This window comes from Bombina bombina, chromosome 2, assembly GCF_027579735.1.
Source record: "Bombina bombina isolate aBomBom1 chromosome 2, aBomBom1.pri, whole genome shotgun sequence".
Classification (NCBI taxonomy): Eukaryota; Metazoa; Chordata; class Amphibia; order Anura; family Bombinatoridae; genus Bombina; species Bombina bombina.
The window spans coordinates 822,064,216-822,070,554 of NC_069500.1; the positions used below are offsets into that span (position 1 = coordinate 822,064,216).

At 37.4% G+C, this 6,339-nt stretch overlaps 1 long non-coding RNA gene across 1 annotated transcript; it reads right to left on the bottom strand.

Moving 5' to 3' along the window:
• Positions 1-5,007: 5,007 nt before the first annotated feature.
• On the bottom strand, positions 5,008-5,932 carry LOC128648038 (uncharacterized). The gene is made up of 2 exons (XR_008400485.1): positions 5,840-5,932; positions 5,008-5,274 (listed from the first exon to the last, which is right to left on the bottom strand). It is a non-coding gene; the product is annotated as an uncharacterized LOC128648038 (long non-coding RNA).
• Positions 5,933-6,339: the final 407 nt, after the last annotated feature.

A 6,339-nucleotide genomic window follows, 5' to 3' on the forward strand; every position in this document is an offset into this window, starting at 1 on the left:
GTAATGCATCCATGTAGTTAACATTCTAGCTGTCACGCTAACCATCAAGTCTAACTCAACCTTTCTAGCCTATCTATCTTTCTATCCTATGTATATTGCATAATATCACTATTCTGTTGTTGCACTGGTAAGCTTATGAGAATGTTACATTGATGACATTTATTGCACAGCCTTACACTAGGGTTATGTTTTTCCCCAATATATGTGGAGCAAATGTAGCTGAATACCGTTGGCAACGGAATTAGTAAATAAATCCTAGCACCAAATTTATATAGCCAAAGCTTCCTGGATTAGTGGACAATCATCAGGAAGATATATCCTTAATCTTACACATTATTTGATCAGGAAGTTGTCATGTTTCAGGTCACTAGCATTTTTGGGAATTAGAGACTGTACTCTACTTGATGTTTACTCCTTGTCTTTCTACATTGAAAAACTTTACTGGTTTCCACTCAATGCTCCATCAAAGTATGATTTGTACATAATGTGTTCAATAGAATACTGTAATAATGAAAAAATAAGCATAATTCTCAATGGGATATTACATTGTGAAAATATAAGACCCAGGGCAGTGGACTTTGGCTCCCTGTATTCTGGAGTCTACCCAGTGCAATATGTGGAGATGTTCCAGATTTTTCAGTACCCTCACCTGCCATTTTTCAGCACTGCCGCTTGGGCATCGGCTCAGAACTGAATAAGCTGACGCATGCTATATAGCAATTTTTGGAGGAGAGCAGTGTTGCATCCTTGCGTATATAATTTGTTTTATATAAATGGAACTTTAGGATTCCAGAGGATTCACATGTTCTGCACCAGCTATAATGGATATTTAAAGTTGATACTAATGGAAACATATGCTGGACTATGGTATAGAATGAGGACTAGCAGTGTCTTTATTTAATATTTATTATAGTTGTCAGTGACTGAAAATACCTATGATGACTGGTAGGTCTGATGACTAAATCGATTGCCCTATTTAAGTCCCTGGCTGATATATGTCTGATTTATTTGTGGTGGGTGTGTGGGGCTATTGACTGTGATAGTACAATGTTAAGGTGTATACTATCTTGAAATAATACTATATTTTTTGATCCAGCTATGAGCACACACCATTAGCTGTTTTGTAGAATAATTTCTATTTTTGGTCTCTAGATGTGCCTTTTTGCTAACTAATCTATGTAATATCCTTCACCTCAGATTCAATTAGAACCATGTTATCTCCAACTAACAACTTATTGCATATTGTCCACCCCATTGTGTTTACACCATGAGAATACAAAGACGGTTTCCCAATTCAGTAGTGACTATATACATATTCAAGTCCTACACATCTGTATATATATACCCTCCTATATCTAGATAGTGTTCAGCTTGCCATTGTACATAAGGCTTACAGTCTACGTTTATCTATAATTATGATATTGCTTTTTCTAACCTCATATGAGGGGCCCTTGGCCTGTTGACTTGGGGCATTATAGTTTACTAGCATATTTTATTGCTGGGCAGTACTACACCTTTATTTGTCAAGTAATTATACGAGTAGTTCTCCTGGGGCTTAATATCTTACTATCTGTTACAATCCATATAATATTAGATTATTCCTTTATAATCATTTGCTCTTAGCCCTTTGATTCTCTAACTATCTTAAACTTTAGTTTTGTCCTACTGTCAGTGGCCGAGACAGTGGGACATTCTAGAAATGAATCCTAAACTTACTGCTTTGACACCTACTTTATGAGATCACTCATTTGCCCAGCATATTTGTTTGGAAACACCCCAAGATGGTTCATTTATACTTTATTGTTTAAATTATTTGGTCATCCTGTTTATTATAAGGCAGGTCGATAGGTATTACTGTTTTAATCCTTTCATATTCACAGGTTACAGTTTATGTTTCACTGACTTCTTACCAGATATTATGTGAAATAATATAGATATTCTGGTACCCTATCTTATTTAATATATGCCATGTTTGTCCTATGGCCTAAGAGTGGCCTCAAGTTTTACTACAATACACCATATTAACCTACAAGGTCTTATAAAGCTGATGGTTAAGGGTCCAAGAGTGGCCTTAACATGTTTTGGCGGTCTAAAACTGAGAGCTTTTTTGTTTCTGTAGTTCAGGTACAGATTGGGCAACTTGTACATTTTTTATTTAGAGGCTATATTTCAATTTTATGATTTAATTGACCAAGATCTATGGTGGCATTTTATATATTTTCCTAGGTTTATATATACTGGTAAATTTGTTTTATCATTGGTGAATAGATGCTACTTTGTTATTATGTAGTTTGATCTATAGAGGCCGATTTAACAATGTCTGTCCGACATGATACTCTGTAGCGTATCATGTCCGACAGACATTGCTGAATGCCGACAGCATATGCTGTCTGCATTTAACATTGCACAAGCAGTTCTGGTGAACTGCTTGTGCAATGCCACCATCTGCAGATTGGCGGCCTCTAGCAGGGGGTGTCAATCAACCCGATCGTATGAGATCGGGCGGATTAATGTCCGCAGCCTCAGAGGCAGAGGACCAGCTAAGGAGCAGTGGTCTTAAGACCGCTGCTTCATAACTGCTGTTTCCCGCGAGCCTGAAAGCTAGCGCTGAAACAGGTGCCATTCGGCCCTTGATAAATCGGCCCATAGTGTCTGTGCTCTATTTTACTTTTTATATACAATTGAATAAGATTCAAAGTAGACTTATATGTAATATGCTTTGCCTGTACACACCTGTAATTTTGTGCATTGTCTCTCATATAGAAGTTTTCAACTATAAGCACAGCTGTGTTTCTAGTTGGTAATGTATCTGTATAATTACATAGATCTGTATTAATAAACTAAATACAGAATTTACATTGCACCTTCTCATACTCTTACCCCTGATGAAAGTATGGGACCAAGGGAGGTGCTGTTATTTCACTGCCATCTTAGTTAAGGTTGCAAGCACAACAGTTAACAGGGAGCATTTGAAATTTTGGTGCCTACAGGCACCTGGGCTGTAAATCTAGACATTAGATTGTATTTTTTTTTCTGTTAACCTACTCGAGGTTTGCAGCCGTTAGTAAAGACTTTACGAACAATTAAGCCACAGCACACAATTAATAACAACAGAATTGTGATGTTGTTGCAAATAGTATTTTGTGACTCCACTAGAACTTAGAGCCAAGGAAATATCTCTAATGATTTGCTAGTCATTAGGAGTCACTACCCAGTATGCATTACAATAAGTCTGGAATTGGCTGGCTTAAACAGACATTAAAAACCTCAAGATATTAATAAATAGGGGTAGATTTATCATATAACGTATGCTGCTGTTTCCGAGCGAGCCTTCAGGCTCGCCGGAAACAGAAGTTAAGAAGCAGTGGTCGTAAAATCGCTGCTCCTTAAAACTTGTTCGCCACCTCTGAGGTGGCAGACTGCAATCATCTCATATCAGATACGATCGGGATGATTGACATCCTCTGCTAGCGGACAATTGACTGCGAATGTGCAGGGGGTGGCATTGCACAAGCATTTCACCAGAAATGTTTGTGCAATGATAAATGCCGACAACATGCTGTCGGTATTTATCAAATGTCGGGCGGACATGATTCACTACAGCGGATCATGTCTTTCCGACATTTGATCCACCACATAGAGTTTAATTACATGTAGAAAAACTTTCACTAATTATTTTGTTCTCCTTTCCTGTAACTTAAAAGGACATTACACACTAGATTTTTCTTTGCATAAATGTTTTGTAAATGATCCATTCATATAGCCTATACAGCTTTTTTAAATTAAAATGTATAGTTTTGCTTATTTTTAAATAAAATTGCGCCGATTTTCAGACTTCTAACCAAGTCCCAAAGTTTTAGAAGAATACTGATGTATACCTACTCCAGCTTGCTCCTGTTTGTGTAAAGAGTCTTTTCATATGCAGAGAAGGGGGAGGGGGGAGTGTCTGCTCTTTTTGCTATTGAACCATTTTCAGTGGGTGTTCCAGTTAACCTTTTCAACAGAGCTAAACTGGGAGCTTCTAAGTAACTTTTTAAACGGTTTTATACTGTATTTTTAGATCAGTATCTGTGCATATTATTCTTTATAGTAATGTCTATTACATGCAGTTATATGAACATTGGTGTATACTGTCCCTTTAATTTCGAATATTGAGGGCTTTCCAATTAATGTTAAACATGGAAGTGCAGCTATATTCATTTTCCCAGCAAGTGTTTACTTCAGAACTTTGTTCTGATTTAAATACTTGTACCCCAGCATGAAAGCAGCATTCAATTCAAAATGTTATTCCCATTAATTAATATTATGTATTTATTTTGTTTAGTTTTGCTGTAAAATATATTGCTTTTGCTGGGTACTAAATAAACAAATATGCAAAATTCTACAAATTGTCTGAACCAGATACTTACTACACAGTGATTGCTTAGAATGATGCACAAACTAATTTACAGCTAGTCCTTATTGGCTGGCCACTATCAAGGGAAAAAAGATAAGCACACCATGGCATATTGTTCAATCTTCTCTGATAATCTGGGGTTGTGAAATGTGCTCACTGGCCCTCCAGCAGCTTTTCTGTGAGGTCAACTGTATCTGTTTCCAGGGGTTGTTCCACCAATGACACAACGGCCCATTACACGCCCAGCCCCACCCATAGCACGCCCAAAGCTCCACCCCTCGTAGCACAACTCTGCCCATAAAACCCTGGTAGCCAACTGCCCACAAGTCTACCTCATCTTGCTGTTCTGGAAAGCCTCAGGCAAATGTTGGACATGGTTTTATTAGCACAATGTGCAGTTTTTTAAAATCATTAATAAAGCAACAGTTTTAAAAAAAAAATAAACATGCATTATATATGCAGATCGTTTAGTACTTTCATTGCTCATGTCTAATATAAATGAGCTACTACAGTGACTACACAATCACTGTGTAGAATGTAGCTTTGCTTCTGAAGTCTAGATTATGCACTTCCAATTCTCAGGAAAGTGCAAAAAAACACAGGAAAGAAGGTAAATTAATAATAAACAAATGCTGTCATTTATTTTATTTTATTGTACATAATTAAAGGGCTATTACAGTCGAAAAATGACATGCTTTATTCAATTACAGTGCAGGCCCCAAGCTGAAAGTGCCGCCGATCCAATCAGTACCGCTAATCGCACAACTCATTCCCTTTGTCCAAAATTCAGATTGTAGAATGTTGCAAGCTGTTGTCCATTTCGTTATCTGAACAGCATGTATCACATCTCCAGATTTCAATTAAAGGGAAGGAAACACCTTGAGATATTATAATAAAATGTTTAGTTATGCACAGTACAGCAACTTTACAATATACTCATTATTTATAGCTCTGGAAATGCACCCTGCTGACTTATTAAGACTAACCCTGCTACATGTCTCTCTAATTAGCTTCAGCAGATAACAACTGCAAAACAATGCAGTTTATAATAACATAATGACCATAGCTAGCCTTGTTGTCTCCTAACTCAAGCCCGGATTGGCTCATCCAAATAATGCAAGTGGTGGGTGGTGTTTGACATTTGAAAAACTATTGCAGCAAACAAGATGTTAATTTGTTTTGTTTTTAAAATAGACTTGGCTTATATGTTATTCCATAGCAAGACAACAGAAATGTCTGGTAATTGCAATGTGTTGCTGTCCCTTTAACTGTTAACCATAGTTTGATCCTTCTAGCTTCACAGCACAACCACTTCAGACATTTCACAGTTTATAATATAGACGTCTCTCTACTGCACTGCGCACACACGCAACCAGTATAACTTCTCACATATTTATTTACACAGTGCCTGTTTATCAGGCTAGTCACTGTGCTTAATAGCACCTTTAAAAATAGGCTTTTCTGTCTGTTCTGGTGTGGATGACATTTTACAGAGACTGGGGCCAGAGGCACAAAAGTTTGAGCTCCCAATGCTCTTTTTACGTACACAAAGGCACTATCTAGACGTGAGAGACGTGCATGAGAGAGCAGAAACTCATGTTAGGGAAGTGTCAGAGTTCAGATCAAAACAACAGCACTGTATTGCAGCTACTAAGCTGATCTGCAAGACCCAGGCACACTCTGCAACAACAAGGCAAAGGGGAGGGAAGGGGAGAGAGACACATCTGATAAAAGGGAGTGTGAGGGAGAGAAGAAAACTGAGATATATGAAATTCAAAGGAGAGACAAAGTAAACAAAGAGATGGTAGAGTTGCAAGAATGATAATATTATACTAAATATAGTTACTTGGATCTCTTAAAAAGAGAGATGTGTGATCTTCTGGAAAGAGTTAAAGGCACAGTAAATGCAATTTGCCAGAAAGTTGCTTATCAATTTACCCCAG